Here is a 16,815-nt window from a genome sequence, read left to right as displayed (position 1 = left end):
ATCCCCCAGGGGGTGGCCCTGGAAGCTTTGCCTGTGGTCTCAGCTTCCCGAGCTCTACCCCGTGTGCCATAAAATCTATGGAAAGGTTGCTGTAGATCGAAAGGCCTGTATCAGGCTCAGAGATCTTTCTTACAAGAGACTGACAAACACAGACTTGAGCTCATGGAATTAGAGTGGCAAATCCTTTTCTCTGGGGTATGAAGCCTTCCACAGCTTCTAAGGCTCTCTCGCTTCTTATGTAGTGCTGTTTTTAGCTTCCTTATCCAGATATATGGGACTCTCCCATTGTTGTTTTCTTCTTATTTGTCCATCCATGTGCTTGTGTTTTCCACGGAGAGTGGGTTGCAGTGAGACGGTTCCTGCAAAGTCCCTTGCCTCCTTCTTAGAATAGTTTACCCCCTTGAAGCACCTCACGTACCAACACCATGGCCCCAAGCCACGTCACAGTGAACAAACCACAGACTGAAATTGCAGCCATTCAGGAGAGAGGAGTCTTTAATTTAGGCTTAAAATAGCCCATAGCCCGAGAGTTTGAGGGATCAGAAGCAAGGTGTCATAGCAGGAATGGGTGTTGGGGACCCGCCCCAGGATGACCGAGCAGGGGCTGTGGGCTGGGAGAAAGACAGGCATAGAGGTTGGGAGTCTGGGCTGGAGGCCCCTGCAGCTCATTTGACATTGTCTTCTTGGGTGTCTTTCGTAATGGAAGAGTGAACGCTGTGGCAGTAAAAATACATGGGACCTGCCTACTCCGTCTGGAATGGAGTATTTGCTCCTCCCTCTTTCTCAAAACTCTGTGCAGGCATCGTTATAATATTAGCTATAATCAGGACAACCTGTACACATTATATGTTCCAGGGGTGCCATTCTAACTGTATAGTCTTGAACAACTCCCCCTGGAGTTGTGTAAGACACGGAACTGGTAATAATAAGAGCAAAGAGATATTGAGCACCTCTGGGCTAGACATTGTTCTAGCCTCTTGACATGAATAAACTTGCTTAATTCTCAACCCAGCCCAAGGAAGAGGACACTGTGATTAGCTCCATTCTACAGACAAGGAAGTGGAGGCACAGACAGTTTAAGTTACTTCTCCAGAGTCGTGTTGCTAGGTCAGTGTACCAAGTGCAGAATAAGTGTCAGTATGACCCTAGTGCCCACACTTAACCATTAGGCATCACCTTCCATGTTAATATTTTGTGGTTTTTACTCTTGTTATTGTGATTACTGTCTGTCTGAGTTCGGGCTGCTATAACAAAATACCACAGACTGGGTGGCTTAAACAACATTGATTTCTCATAGTTGTGGAGGCTAGAAATCCAAGATCAAAGTGCCAGCGTGGTGAGGGCTCTCTTCCTGGCTTGCAGATGGACACCTTCTCTGTATGTCCTCCCATAGTGGAGAGAGTGCTCTGGTGTCTCTTCCTTTTCTTCTTCTTTTTTTTTTTTTTTGGCTGTGTAGGGTCTTCGTTGCTGTGCCCGGGCTTTCTCTAGTTGTGGCGAGCGGGGGCTACTCTTCATAGCGGTGCACGGGTTTTTATTGCAGTGGCTTCTCTTGTTGCGGAGCACAGACTCTAGGTGCACGGGCTTCAGTAGTTGTGGCTCACGGGCTTAGTTGCTCCGTGGCACATGGGATCTTCCCAGCCAAGGGACCGAACCCGCATCCCCTGCATTGGCAGGCGGTTTCTCACTGTGCCACCAGGAAAGTCCCTGTTCCTCTTCTTCTAAGGGCACTAATCCCATCATGGGGCTCCACCTGTGTGACCTCATCTAAATCTATTTACCTCCCAAACGCCCCACCTCCAAATACCATCACATGGGGGCTAGGGCTTCAACGTATGAAATTTTTTTTGAGGGACACAAACATTCAGTCATAACACTGCCATTTCCTTGTTTTCGACCCTACTGGACTATGTAAGTTCCTAGATCAGAGGTCAGCAAACATTTTCTGTAAAGGACCACATAGTAAATATTTAGGCTCTGCGGACCATACAGTCCCAGCTGCAACTATACTCAACTGCCCATATTGTGCTAGAACAGCCATAGACCATCTATAAACAGATGAGCAGGCTGTGTTCCAGGAAAACTATATTTATGGGTTCTGAAATTTGAATTTCATATAATTTTTATGTCATGAAATATTATTCTTCTTTTGATTTTTTTCAACTATTTAAAAATATAAAAGCCATTCTTAGCTCATGGGCCATAACAAAAACAGGTTGAAGGCTCCATTTGGCCTGTGGGACATCTGTCCTAGAGGGCAGGGACGTGGAGGGTTACGGATTGATTTTAGTCTGTGCCTCCCCAGGGTCTCGCTCAGTCCTGACTCTGTCTCCATCCGCAAATAATGACTGAATGAATTCCTCCATGGTAAGCTCTCCCAGGTACGCTCGATGACTCAGGGATACCGCTGATTTTCAGAGCATGCGTAAAAAGTTTCTGAAAGCAAGGGATGGAAGTGCAGTCATTGTCACAATGGCCAAGAAGAGGGCAGGAGCCTCCCTTCATGGATGTTTGTAGGAGAGTGAAGAGAGAATTTTTTTTCTACATAAAGTGGAGGGATTTATTCTTCGCAAAGAGACCTAAAGAGCATGATTTGTAATAGGAAACAGATTTTCCCCGAAGATAAATGGAATGTCCCCACCTCACAAACTGAGAAGAGGGTTGTTTCCTCTTTACAAAGGCAACAAATTGGATTCTCAAAGGAATAATCGGAGAAGTTTTTAAAATTGTCATTATAATCAGCAAGATAGGGTTTCATGAATGATGAAAGGGAGGTTTGCCTTCCTTGGGCCTGGATGTGCAGGACTGGTTGGAGGATCAGATCGGCCCTTCTCAATCCCTGCCTAATTCCTGCCCCTTGGCATTTTACAGCACCAGATGGGGGTGAGTGGCTTCTGCCCGCATGGGCGTTGGTGGGCCCATCCGGGGCCCAGTGTCTCCCTGTAAAACATTCCCCTCCATTCCAGCTCCTCTTCAGCATGCTACTAAAGTAGGTCCTCTCTCCGCAGTCAAACTTCCAACGGCTGCAGTTCATTCTGGCCCATGGGAGAGGGCATGACGGATGGAGACTTCCCTGAGCAAAGAGGGGAACCTGCCTGGATGGATTGACTATTTGGGCTACACTTCCAGGCAGCTAGCTACAAGGCTGAGGCCTCTCATCTTGGTGGAGGTGGAGAACCTTGATGGATTGAGGGACCATGTGCCACATATCTGGATGAAAGTCAAATCAGCTTTGTGTTTGGCCAAATGCTGCTGGGTATGGACGCCGAGAGTTGGTATACATCTAAGATTGGCTGGGAGGGGGGGGAAACTGCATCCATTTGATCTGAAAGCCTTAACTCCTCAGTTCTTTCCTGGGTTCTGGAGTCATGGACAGGACTCCCATCCAGCCCTTGCTCTCTAGTTGCTTGTAATAAAGTAGACAGATTCCGTTCCTTCAATTCCCTGAGAGATACAGGAACAAGGAGCACGGAGCCCCAACAATCCAGCTCTGTCCGCCAGTCTTGTTACCCTGTAGATAATACTTAGAAGACGTTAACTGAGGGCAAGTTCCTTAGCCTCTCAGGACCTGTTTCCTGTGAAATGGGGTTAATGATAGTATCTACCTCATAGGATTGCTGTGAGGACTCAAAGGAGATGAGTAGTGACTGATACATGGTGAGATCTCAGTGCATGGTAAAACTGTTACTGTGGTGGTTGTTGTTATTTCCTAGCAAGAATAATTTCCTACATTTGTACAGCTCTTTTTTAATTTATAAAGTCCTCTCTCTTACAGTACCTCATTTAATTGTCTCAAAAGCCCTCTGAGGCTCAGCAAGTGCTATTAACCCATTTTGCAGATGAGAAGAGTGGCTTGCCCAAACTACCCAATTTGGAACTACATTATGGGACCAGGTTGTGAGTCCCAGTGCTGCAGCTCCCGGTCTGGTTGTCATCAATGACTATGTGTCATTCTGCCTTCTCGCAGGGGTCTGGGGCCGTGTCAGCCCTGTGGGTGGTGCCCAGGTATGGAACAAGTGTTCTCTGCTCTTGAGGAGCTGAGAGTCTAGTTGAAGTTTGAAGAGCCCCGTCTAGGAAGTAGAGAGTCCACATATGAGTGGAAGCCACTTTTGCTGTCTCCAGCAAGAGAGGTTAGGCCAGAAATCCATTAGCCAGGAGTCATACAGCACCATCAGATGACACCCAGAGTTTTCTTGTGATGAACCTGCAAAGACCTGTCTCTGATCTCCTGCGTGTCACTCAGCAAATTCCCTCCATGTGTGAAATGAGCAACGGAGCCAACTCTCTGGTGGATGGCGCTAGGTCCAGGTTGCATCACAATCTCCCTCACCCCCGCCACCACTCCTGCTTCACAACAGACCTTAACGTTATTCTATGATTACTTTGCGTCATCCTTCCCAAATGTGCATCAAATTAAAGAGTTATTAGGGCATGGCAGGACATGTTTATGGGGAAGAGTTTCCTTTAAAGTCACAGCTTGGCCTGAACTCACTTTATTAGTGTTTATACAAAGTATGTAGTCTGTTCCAATGCAATCCATGTTTATATTCGTGGAGCAATCATTGCATTCCTTGGGCTGCTCCTTCCTGTTTTCGTAAAGCGATTACTGAACCTATGTTAAAAGTGAATTGTGTGTGTATTCTGTAGCTGGTCAGGCTTGGAGACGTGCATCGTTCAGAGAATGACACTTAACCACGACACGTCCTGCAAGTAACATAGACTTTGAAGTGGTCAGTGGCCCAAGTGGACTAGAAGGGGGGCTCCTTCAGAACAAAAACATGGTGGGCAGCCAGGCCCCCTTGTGAGCACTTCCTTTGTCTTCCACCTCTGTCATGGGTATTTCGTGGCTCTAGCGAGTACGAACATGATGTTGATTTGCTCAGGATAGTCCCAGCTTTTTCCTGTTTTCTTGATATTATTGTTAATGGCATCCCCTTTGATTCACAAAAGCATTCAAGTTTGTATGATAAACTATATGGTCACTCTGGCTCTAACTGGTGTCCACATTCACTGCTATCAAGTTTGTATGATAAACTGTGTGGTCACTCTGGCTCTAACTGGTGTCCATATTCACTGCTATAAATGAAATATGGACATCCACTTTGGATCTCAAGATGCTTTATGGAAGGATGATGTGTCTGGGTGGACTAGGAAAATCAGGGGAAGACCAGGTGCCTCTTCTAGGTTAGTTAAGCACCAAGGTCCCACCCGCCCTTTCTACATCTTGCTTGTGCTCACATTTTACATGAAAAATAATCATCAAACTGATGGTAATGGTTACTTATTGGGTACTTACTACGTCACCAGCCCTGCGGTAGAATCACTTTATCATCTCATTTAATCCTCACAACATCCTAGGAGCGGGGTACTACTGGTATTATATCCATTTTACAGATGAGGCAACAGAAGCTTAGGGGTTGGTTAAGTAGCTTGCCTGAAATCACACTGCTCTCTAGTAAGATTTGAGCCGAGACTGTTTGATTCCAGGGCCTGCTTTCTTAAGCATTAGGCTCAGGAGCAGGGATCTCAAACTCACATGCCAGTAGGGAACAGGCAGGTGACGTAGGTGAGGGAAGCAGATGAATGGGACTGATGAATACCAGAGCAAAATGGGCTGTTGCCTCTTAGCTCCAGTTTCCAGTGGCCGAGAAGGCCCAGGGTTGTCACATCACCTGATTTGGGGGAGATAAACCAGAATTGCAGATTTGTACGTGAAGTGCTCCCAAATTGGCAGTTGAGTTACAAATGTTAAAAGTCATGCTGAGGACCAGACTCAACATCTCTGTGGGCCACAATTGGCCCTTGGGCTATCCTTTTGCAACTTCTACTCTACTGTCTCCAGCAAAGAGCTGGATATGCCCCGGGTGTGCCTCTTCCTGCTGGAGGATGAAGCTGAACAGAGCAAGGCAGGGGTCTCCTGCTGCAAGGAGAGGAAGAGTGGAGCCTCCTTCCCACAGGCCCTCACTTCCACCGCATCCTCCACTGCATACGAGCATCCAGGCTGCCCCTCTGTCTGGCCCGTTCTCCTCCCTGCAGGTAGCTGTCTGCACGGCGCTGGCTGCAAACTTTTGCAGGTGTAAAATTATATATGCAAGAGTGTTGCCAAGCCAGACATTTAGCCCAGGGAGGCTTAGTTCCCAAACAACTGAGGTAGTGTGAAGCTAGTTTTTTAAATCGAATTCAGTCCTTTCTCTCCCGTCTGCCTGTCTGTGTTTTTAAACTTGTATGTGGTTATGATGAGAATGAAGTATAAAAGTCGCAGAATAATTGAATGATACCTCCTGTTGTGCTAGTCAGGAGAGGTAAGGCAGGAGGTAAGAGCTCTGTGGTGGCTGATCCGTGGGGACACACTGCTGTCTGTGACCTGGTGGGATGGTAATTTGACAGTTCTTGAACACATGCTGTTTTCTCTCTTCCATTGGGGAAGATGCATGGATGACATTAGATCCTTTGGGGCTGGGAGAGGAAGCAAAGAAAGAAAGCCACCCATTAGGACAGGGCAGTCTGAGCAGCTCCTAAGAACTGTCCTTGGACTCACCAAGGAATGTTTTCCTTTGGCCAGATTTCTAGAGTCTTGAGTGGCTTTAGTTCTGCTGGTCACTTTAGCTATGGGGAGAGTCTTATTTCAACTGGACCACTTTTTTCAGTATTTCTTTTTTTCCAGAGGGAAGAGGGGGTGAATTAGTAATACAGATTTACTGTGGAAAACATTGACAATACTAATGAGCAAAATGTGAAATGTTTAAAAAACAAAACAAAACTCTTCACCCCGGGATCCAAAGAAAACTAGTGTACATTTCTCTGAGCGTCTCCAAGGGGCCTCATTTCACTCGAGGTGTCTGGGGGGGAAGTGGGAGAGTAGAGTCTGTGGTCTTGGCTCCCACGGAGCTTCGTGCTCCTTTGGGAGAGGAGGCAGACACACAGGAAACAGGCAGCAACCTAACGAGGTGGAAGGAAATGTGACGAAAGACCAGAATGGATTGTGCAGAGGCTAAATGATGCAGCAGTTCAGGGCAGGGTCAGATCAGCGTAGGATGGAGAGGCTGGGAGCCCTGCAGAGAGCAGGGGTGGGAGGCTTCACCAAGCCTGGAATGAGGGTGCATCAGTTTCCTGGAGCTGCTGTAACAAAATGCCACAGACTGGGTGGCTTCAAACGACAGAAATGTATTCTGTCACAGTTGTGCAGGCAAAAGTCTGAAATTGAGGAATTGGTAGGGCTGTGCTTGCTCTGAAGTCTGTAGGGAGAGTCCTTCCTTGCCTTTTCCCAGCTTTGGATGGTGGCTGGCAATCCTTGGTGGTCCTTGGCTTGCAGCTGCATCACTCCAGTCTCTGCCTCTGTCATCACATGTCTTCTCTGTGTGTCTCTGTCTCTTCATCTTCTAAGGACTCCAGTCCTATTGGACTAGGGCCCACCCTAATGGCCTCTTATAACCTGATTACATCAGCAAAGACCCTATTTCCAAATAAAATCATGTTCACAAGTACCGGGAGTTAGGACTTCAACATTATCTTTTGGGGGAACACAGTTCAACCCATAACAGAACAGTAGGATTTGGATGAGGGGAGAATGTTGAGGGCTTTCGAGGCCAGCAAATAGCAGGGACATAGGTGTTGATGGAGTGCCTAGTACAGTTCCTGATCTGATGTGTGCTCAGTAAATGTCTATGGAGTGAAAGAAGTAAGAATTAACAAACTTATGGTTGCCAGGGGTGAAAGCGGGGCGGGGCGGGGGTGTGTGGGAAGGGGAGGGATAAATTGGGAGTTTGGAATTGACATATACACACCACTATGTATAAGATAGATAACTAATAAGGACCTACTGTATAGCACAGGGAACTCTACTCAGTTAGGGCCTATATGGCAAAAGAATCTAAAAAAGAGTGGATATATGTATATGTATAACTGATTCATTTTGCTGTACAGCAGAAACTAACACAACATTGTAAATCAACTATACTCCAATAAAAGTTAAACAAAAACAAAAATAAAAACAAAAAAACAAAGGAAAAGAATTAAATGAGGCAGGCTGAAAACAGCGATGAGACCCACCGGCTGCTGTGCTCTTGCACTGGGAGAGAAGCTGGCATTTTGGGGAGATTAATCTGTTTGTAGGGAACAGGTTTGATGTCAGGGAAAGAGACAGGGTTGTTCAGTCATTTCGCTGCTTGACCCCCCCCGTGGTTCTGATGGCTGAAGACCTGAAGTCTGCCCCGTGAGTGCTCCACGGTCTGGGTGCCACCTGCCTCTATATCCCACTTGGGGCCATTCCAATCCAGTCACCTGGACCTCCTTTCTGTTGCTTAGGCCCTTGAAGTGCTTTCTCTATTCAGAAAGTCTTTGTGTTTCTGTTCCTCCACTTGGAAATTTCTGCCTTCAGCCCGTCCCCTCATCTGGCTCCTCCTTTTTGTTTGAGTCTTGGACCAAATCTCTCCCCCTAACAGAGGCCCCTCCTGGCCACCTTTGCTAGCGCTCCTGCTTCTTCCCACCCCCATCTTTCTTCTCGTCACCTCACCCTGGCATGATTTCCTGGTTATTTCCTTGTAGCCTGTAGTTCTGCCGTCTATTTGTGGTTGCCTGTGTCCCACTGTATTAGTTTTCACTGACTGCTCAACAGTCTCAAACTTGGCAGCTTTAAACAACTCCCATTTATTACCCCACAGTTAGCTGGGGGCCTCTGCTTCAGGGTCTCACAAAGCTGCAATTCAGCTGTTGCTTGGGGCTGTCGTCTCATCTGAAGACTCAGCTGGGGATGGACCCGCTTCCAAACTCTTGAGGTTGTTGGCAGAAGTCAGCCTCTGGCAGCCCGTTAGAACTGTGGGCTTCAGGCTCTTGCGGGTTGTCCTCAGGTTCTCCTTGGCTCTTGTGGAGGCTGCCCTCGGTTCCTTGCCTGATCGGCCTCCCTGACATGCTGCTCACTTCATCACAGGTAGCAAGGGAAAGGGTCCCCTAGCAAGGCAGGCACTCCAGTCATACGTAATGTAACTACAGCAGTGACCTCCTGTCCCCTTTGTGGTATTAGGTCGGCAGGAAGCAAGCCATCAGGTCCTGCCCACGCTCAAGGAGAGGGGATTACACAAAGGTGCTGACACCAGGGAGTAGGGATCTGGAGGCTGCCCTAGAAGTTGTCTGCCACACTCTCCAAAAGAATAAAAGTGACAGCAGGGGCCATGGCGGGAATCACAGAGTTACTGAAAGGAATCTTTCGGGTGTTGTGCAATACCCTAGCCACAAGCACAGTGCCAGGTTCAGAGTAGGTGTTTAATAAAGGCATGCTGTAGGAAGAAAGGAAGGGTGCAAGGGAAGGAGAGAGAGAGGGAGGAAGGAAGTAACGAAGGAAGGAGGGAAAGAAGGAATGTCCCACTTTCCCCTGCAACATGCCAAAAGTAACAGCTAAACAAATCTGCTTGTGGTTATCCTGAGGCAATGCCTCCGGGGTTTTATACATGCTGTTTCTTTTATTGAAATCCTCTTTTCTCCCTCCCACATATTCCCATGCCAACCAACCTGGCTATGGCCAAGTCATTCTTGAGGTCTCAATTAAAATGTTACTTTTTCAGAGAAGCCTCTCCTGACCCTGAAAACCGGATAACTCAGTACTCCTTCCGATATACTCTCCCATAAGCTTTTTCTTTTTCTTTTTTTTTTTCTTTTTTTTTTTGCGGTACGCGGGCCTCTCACTGTTGTGGCCTCTCCCGTTGCGGAGCACAGGCTCCGGACGCGCAGGCTCAGTGGCCATGGCTCACGGGCCCAGCCGCTCCGCGGCATGTGGGATCTTCCTGGACCGGGGCACAAACCCGTGTCCCCTGCATTGGCAGGAGGACTCTCAACCACTGTGCCACCAGGGAAGCCCTGCTTTTTCTTTTTTTAATTGGAGTATAATTGCTTTACAATGTTGTGTTAGTTTCTGCTGTACAACGAAGTGAATCAGCTGTATACGTATACATATACCCTCCGTCTTGGACCTCCTTCCCATCATCCCCCCCGATCCCACCCATCTAGGTCATCACAGAGCACCGAGCTGAGCTCCCTGTGCTATACCACAGGTTCCCACTAGCTATGTGTTTTACACATGGGTAGTGTATTTATGTCAAACCTAATCTCCCAGTTCATCCCACCCTCCCCTACCCATCCTGTGTTTGTTTATACGTCTGGCACAGTCTAGAGCAGGAGTCTGCACACTATAGCCTCCAGGGCAAATCCAACCTTCATCCTGTTTTGTAAATAAAGTTTTATTGGAGCATGGCCACACCCATTAGATTGTGTATTGCCTGTGGCCGCTTTCATGCTAGGAAGCAAAGGCAAATGTTGCAATAGAAAATATGGCCAGCAGAATCTAACTTATGTATTATCTGGCCCTTTAAAGAAAATGTTTGTGAGCCCCTAGTGTAGGATGCTTACCACAGTCTGTGGAATTTGACCCTGTATTTATTTCTTCCCCACTAAACTCTTGAGTTCCTTAAGGACACAGATGATGCCAGTTTACCCCTGGTTCCCAGCATTTAGTCCAGGACCTGAAACTTCATGGTCAAGATATGTTTGTTGAATGAATGAATGAGTGAATGGTGAATCTGTCAGAAATAGAAAACAGCTGGAAAAACTCAAATTAGGGTTATTTGAGGAGGGTCGATTTACAAGGGGCTGTTTCAGAGGTGTGGCTCAGGGAACCAGGACTAGAGGCGATGGAGCTGTTACCATCCCTAAACCAGAAGAGAGGAGAGGAGGTCAAGTGTCCTGGGGCAGGAAGCGGTCAGTCATGAGGAGGAGCCGTGACCTTGGGTGGCGACACTGGCTAACCTGGGTGACCTCTCAGGGTGGCAACCAGGAGAGTGAATGCCTTTCCTCCCTCTTCTCCCTTCCTCCCAGCTCAAAGAGCAGGGCCCAGGAGCCAGCCTTGCAGTGTGGTCCATTCAGGTCAGCCTCCCAGCCTGGAGAAAGGTGAATAACTGCAACTGAGGCCACAGCCCCCTTGCCAACTTCTTCTGGTTTGGTTGGAACCTCTTCTTTGCTGATGATAAACAAGGGGTTAGGCTAGGCAAGAGACATCTTAATTCGGGCCCCTCCTACCCTTTCCCGAGTGGGATTCCCCCAGATCGGGCAATGCGATCTTGATGTGAGTGCATCACACCCTCTGAAGGCTTGTTCCGGAGCTTGCTGCCTGCCCCCTCCTCAGACCCGCCACTTCTCTGTGACCCCTGCGCGGCCCCTGCTGTCCCCCCTTCCCATCCGCTCCAGGGGGTCTTCTCTCTGAGTTCCTGCTGTGACGTCTCTCTCAGATCTCTGACTGCCCACTCCCCACCGACTGTAGACCACATCTCTTAACATTTAATTTTGCATGTTCTTACATTGTTCTCTAAGTATCTCACAAATCTTAGTCCGTCTCCTCAACTAGACTGCAAGCTCTCTGACAGCAAGAACCAAGCCATAATTTTTCAGCCCACTTGGCCTGGGCCCCCAAATATGAGAATTGTAGATCTCAAAATGGTCAGGACTTTATGGGTCGTGAATCCAGCCTCCCACCTGTCGCAAGGGCCCCCTAGGCATCCTGCTCAACATGGGTCAACTACTAATCTCTGCTTGTATACCCCTGCATTAGGGACTACTATGTTGTAGGGCAGCCCTTACAAGTTCACCATATGTTGAGACCTTATCTTCTTTCCTGAAACCCAGAAGGCGGCGCTCTGTATACACTGGTCATACCGAGGGCAGGTGGTCTTAAGGTCCGATCTGAACTGATGGTGTATTCTCTAACTCTGTATGTTTCAGCATCACAGATAAACATCTTTTGTGAAGCCAGTGCTAATCTATCCTCTGCATCCTCTCCCTACCAGTTGTTGGCCGTGGGTGAAAATGAACCACTCCAAATGCTGTTTAGAAAGCCCTTCCTCACATACTTTACCTCTTGAGCCTCACAGCAATCCCATAGATCTGATATTTTTGGTCATACTTTATAAAAGTTTCATCAACAATACCAACACCTGGGGCTCAGTAAAGTTAAGTGACTTTCTCAAAGTCACATAGCTAAGAAGTGAGAAAGTGGAGACTCAAATCCACATCTTCTGAGTTTATAGTTGAAGCCCTTTTCTCCAACCCCATGCTGCCTCACTGCGGGTTGTTTTTTGTTCCTCGCCCTTCCTGAATGTGCCACGGCAAAAAAAAATTTTGCAAGGATGCCACATAATGAATCAAAAGAAAGATGAATATACACGTGCCAAGATAAGGACAGTGGTCTGCCCTAGAACATTTTTGTTTCATTTTTTCCAATGTTGTTCTGAATTGCACTTCCTCCCCACCCCACCAAAGGTGTCAGACAGATGTGGAAATACTGCAGAGCTCCAAGTCACAGCATTGGTTTATGATTCACTGCTTGGGATGGGGAAAAATAATGCAGGAGTTTACCATGGTGATGCCTGTTTATGAAAGCAGTGTGGTAGATGATGAGGAACATGGTAGAAACCAGACATGGGTAAAAACAGCAAGAAAGCACTTTCCCCTGGAGTTTGCAAAGGGGCTCAGCACTTGTACGGGCCCAGATCTCACAGGGGAGGTGGGATAAAAAAATGCACCAACTTGGCTGGAGTGGGGAGCAGCAAAGCCACTAGGAGTATCCCTTCACATTCTTTAAGACATATGATGGTAAATTCTATTCTGTTCTGTTCTATTTATTTATTCATTCATTTTTCTGGCAATCATTGGTTACCCTGATATAGTAGAATATGCTTAGACCCTAGCTGGAGATGTGCAGCATGATGTGATGGTTAAAAACATGGCCTCTGCATTCAAAGAGCTTAGGTTCATATCCCAACCTTGCCACTTACTGCTTGTATGACCTTGTGTCAATTTGACTTACTGATAAAATCTTCTAAGCTAGGGTGCTTCCTCATGTGAAAAATGAGATAATTAAGGTACCTACTACATATGATTGCTGACTGGATTAGAGAGAATAAGCATAAAGTTTTTGGTACAGTGCCTGGTGCATAGTTTGGGCCCTGCAAATATCTTTTTAAGGCTGATCTTCAGTATTTTTTATCTGTTGAAGGAAGGTAGTAATACCTACCTTTCAGAACTATTGCAAAGAGAAGGAAAAGAAAAAGGTTAGAAAGCTCCTGACTCAAAGATACTGCATTCATCAATGTAGAGTGCTATAACAAATAGTCCCCAAATTTCAGTGACTTAAGAGTTATTTCTGGAACATGGCTGAGTCTAATATGGGTAAATGGGGAGACAGGGGAGGAAGATCTCTGTTGCATGCAGTCATTCAAGGACTCAGGCTCTTTCTATCTGCCATGTAGGATTGGGCAGGAAGTTTTATGGAACAAGCCTGAAGGTGGCATATATTACTTGTGCTCACGTAATAATGATGAAACTCAGTCACATGGTTGCACCTCCCTGCAAGGGAAACTGGGAAATGTGGTCTATCTCTGTGCACTAGACAGAAGGAAAATGGTGCAGTGGACAACTTGCCAGTCTCTGCCCCAGTGTTCGATGCATGGCAACCACATTTTGTGAATACTAATATAATACCATGGTGATTCCCATGGCATCCTAAGCCCCACTTAGAGGGATGGGCAACCCTAATTATGCAGTCTCTTCTTCTCAGAGCCTGAGAGAAAGGTTGGTTCTCACCTCATCCCTACAGTGACATGTGCCTCTCTGAGCCATCCTTGGCCCCTCTGAGCCATAATGACAGGACTGAGGGTCTCCAGAGTGGCAGGCAAGCCTCAGAAAGGACATGCCATTAAGAGTCATATGAATGGAGTTCCATTGTTAATGGTAAATTAACTATTCAGACATTAAATATTTCTCTTCCATTCTCTTCCATCTCTCTATTGTTGCAAAACGAATCACTCCAAAACTTAATGGCTTAAAGATACACACTCGCTTTAGTATTGTCTCTCATGGTTTCTGTGGGCAGGAATTCAAGAGTGGTTCAGCTGGGTGATCTGGCTCAGAATTTCTCATAAGTCACAGTCAGATGGTAGCTGGGGCTGGAATCTCTAAGGCGTCTGCACTCATACGCCTGACCTCTAGGCTGTGAAGACTCAAACATCCAGGGCTGGACCAGATGGGGCTCCTCACGTGCCTCTCTCTCTCTCTCTCTCTCTCTCTCTCTCTCTCTCTCTCTGGTCCCTTCACATGATCTTACCATTGGGGACTTCAGGTCTTCTGACCTCACATGGCAGCTCAGGGCTCCAATGCAGGTGCTCTGAGAAGCAGCCAGGCAGTCACTTATTGCCTCTTCTAATCTAGCCTCAGAAGTTCTGCAGCATCGCTTCTGCCAGAATCCTGTTTGTCCAAGCAGTCACAAAGGCCTGCTCAGGCTCAACGGAAAGGGGCAGAGACTCCACCTCTTGAGGACAGGTGTGTCAAAGAAACTGTTTGTAGACATGTTTTATTGATGAAATGGCCCCACTTCCCCACCCTACCCCCGATCTAGATGCTGTAATGGCTTCCCCGTCTAACGTCACCCCAGATGGGATCATTCGTGCCTGCAGGTGGTTCAGAACTCATACTGGGCTAAAGTAGACTGATTTCTTCAAAGGACAGAGCTGAAGGCTGAGAAATCTGGCTAAGGCGCCTGGCCTGGGATGATGGGGCTGGGGAAGGGACGGACACATGAGGTGGTGCAACCTCTTCTCAGTGTCAGTTTCCTTAGTTCCCATTTTCAGCCAAGCAGGTTGGCCATCCAGGCTCTGTCCTCACCACACCAAGGTCTGCAAGCAGGAGAGGGTTATGTAAAGCATGGAAACTCAGAGAACTTAAGTCAGTTACTCAGATTCACATAGCCAGGAGTGGGCAGCAGGACAGAGATTTGAACCCTGAGCTGTGTCACCCAAAACCCATATGCTCCCTGGCCTCCCTGGCAGTTTGCACATTGGGCAGGGGTGGCGGTGGGGTTTGGGGCAGACAGACAACAGAGCTCTCTCCCTACCCTCTCTCTGTAGCCAGATACCAGGGAAATAGGTGTCCTAGACACACTGCACGGGAGAGGCAGCGGAAGGGGACCACTCTTGGTGCTGTCACTCAACTAATTATAGTAACGGTAGCTGCCATGATTATTTAACAAGTGCCTGATAAGCACTGTGAATGCGTCATCATCTCATTTAACCCTCGTAAACACTCTTGAGGTCAGGATTGTCACCGTCAGTTAAAGGGTGTTGGAGAAACTGAGCCTTGGAGATGAAGCGAACTGCCCATAAGTCACTCAGTAAGTGGCAGGGCAGGCATTCAAACTCATGGCTGCTTCCCTCTGAAGCTCAGCCTCCCAAACACTGACTCTGTGCCTGAGACAACCCCACAGTCCCCACCCAAACCCATGCCTCCAAGTCCTCGGCATTTCAGCGGCACACTTTGTGCCCTTTCATAAATAAATATTAATTGAAAATATCAGTGCCGCGGCCGCTAACACAAGCTGCCGAGTTACCACGCTGTGTCCTGGTGATTAAACCCTTGGTTGCATTGTCATATTCTCAGTTGTCACGGTCCCCAAACATCCATCCCAGTTGAGATGGGGGGTGAGAAGGAACTCGGGGTGATGATGAGCACACACAGATTCCTGTCTGTGTGCTGGTGTCCACTCCTTGCATGAACAGCTTTCATTATTTCCCTGTGTGACTCTTGCTCTCCTTTACCAGCCCTCAGCCTAGTCTGAGAAGTCTAAATGCTGCCTCTCGCCATCACAAGCTGGTTAAGAAACAACTTAGATTGTTACTGTATTTTTAAAAAAAATTTTTTATTTTTTGGGAGTTTGGGATTTACATATTCACACTACTGGATTTATTTTTTTTTAACATCTTTTTTGGGGTATAATTGCTTTACAATGGTGTGTTAGTTTCTGCTTTATAACAAAGTGAAGCAGCTATACATATACATACATCCCCTACTGTATTTAAAATAGATAACCAACAAGGACCTACTGTATAGCACAAGGAAGTCTGCTCAATATTCTGTAATAACCTAAATGATTGTTACTTTAGATAGAGGAAAACTGGATGAGGAAGGGAGGTGGTTCCCCAGGGAGGGGGCTCCAGGACTCACTTGATTTTTATTTCAGTATGACTTTTGCAATCATGAGAGTAATCCCTCCTCCAATTTGATTTGTCTTTATACAGAGTGCTAGAATCTGAAAATTGTTTCCCTTTTCATTTTATGCAACTTGAGAACTCACAGGTCTTTCTGAGGCATAATAACAGGATGGCAACTTTAGGACCTGAGTAGGAGAACCAAAGAAGTAGTGAACGCATGGATGGGGATCCGTCATTGGGAAAATGGCCTTTTAGTACCTAAATGTTCTGGCAGGAAGCAAAGCTAAACTCCAACTCGGCCAAAACCTTGAAAAGTTTCTGATCAAGAAGACATGGTAAATAGGAATTAATTGTTCAGCCTCCATTATTAAAAACTGTAACATATTATTCATGGTCCTTTTTTAAAAAGATTTTTTTTTTGTATCCCGTCTTCGTAGATAGCTTTAGTGATCACAGTATTTATACGATTGTTCACAAGTTCTTTCTTGACTTTGGTTTTCTCTAATTCTGGTTTTCTACCATCCAAGGTGCCTCCTTCTCCTGGACACCAACGCCACCATAATGCTTTGAGCTCTTCCATGGCAAATTCTTCTCTTTGGGGCCATTTTCAGGAGCTTCAGCCTACAAACTGGGGCAGGAGTAATCCATGAAGCTGTCTTTACCTGTTGTACGAGATTACTCTTGCCAGGCACATGTTCTACTGTGTTGGGTTATGGAGTTAAATGAGATATGGTCTTTGCCCTCAGAGAGTTTGCAGATTAGCTGGAAAATAGACAAGTACCTAGGTGGGTACCAA

General features: G+C 46.8%; 1 protein-coding gene across 2 annotated transcripts in view; it reads left to right on the top strand.

Moving 5' to 3' along the window:
- The window catches only part of SLIT3 (slit guidance ligand 3), a gene marked incomplete at its 5' end in the record, with an annotated part of 578,559 nt that overhangs the window by 27,666 nt on the left and 534,078 nt on the right, over nt 1-16,815 (top strand). The gene's annotated exons all lie outside the window — the stretch shown is intronic.

This window comes from Hyperoodon ampullatus (genome assembly GCF_949752795.1).
Source record: "Hyperoodon ampullatus genome assembly, chromosome: 4".
In the NCBI taxonomy this organism is placed as follows: domain Eukaryota; kingdom Metazoa; phylum Chordata; class Mammalia; order Artiodactyla; family Ziphiidae; genus Hyperoodon; species Hyperoodon ampullatus.
This window is presented reverse-complemented; position numbering and strand designations above follow the sequence as displayed.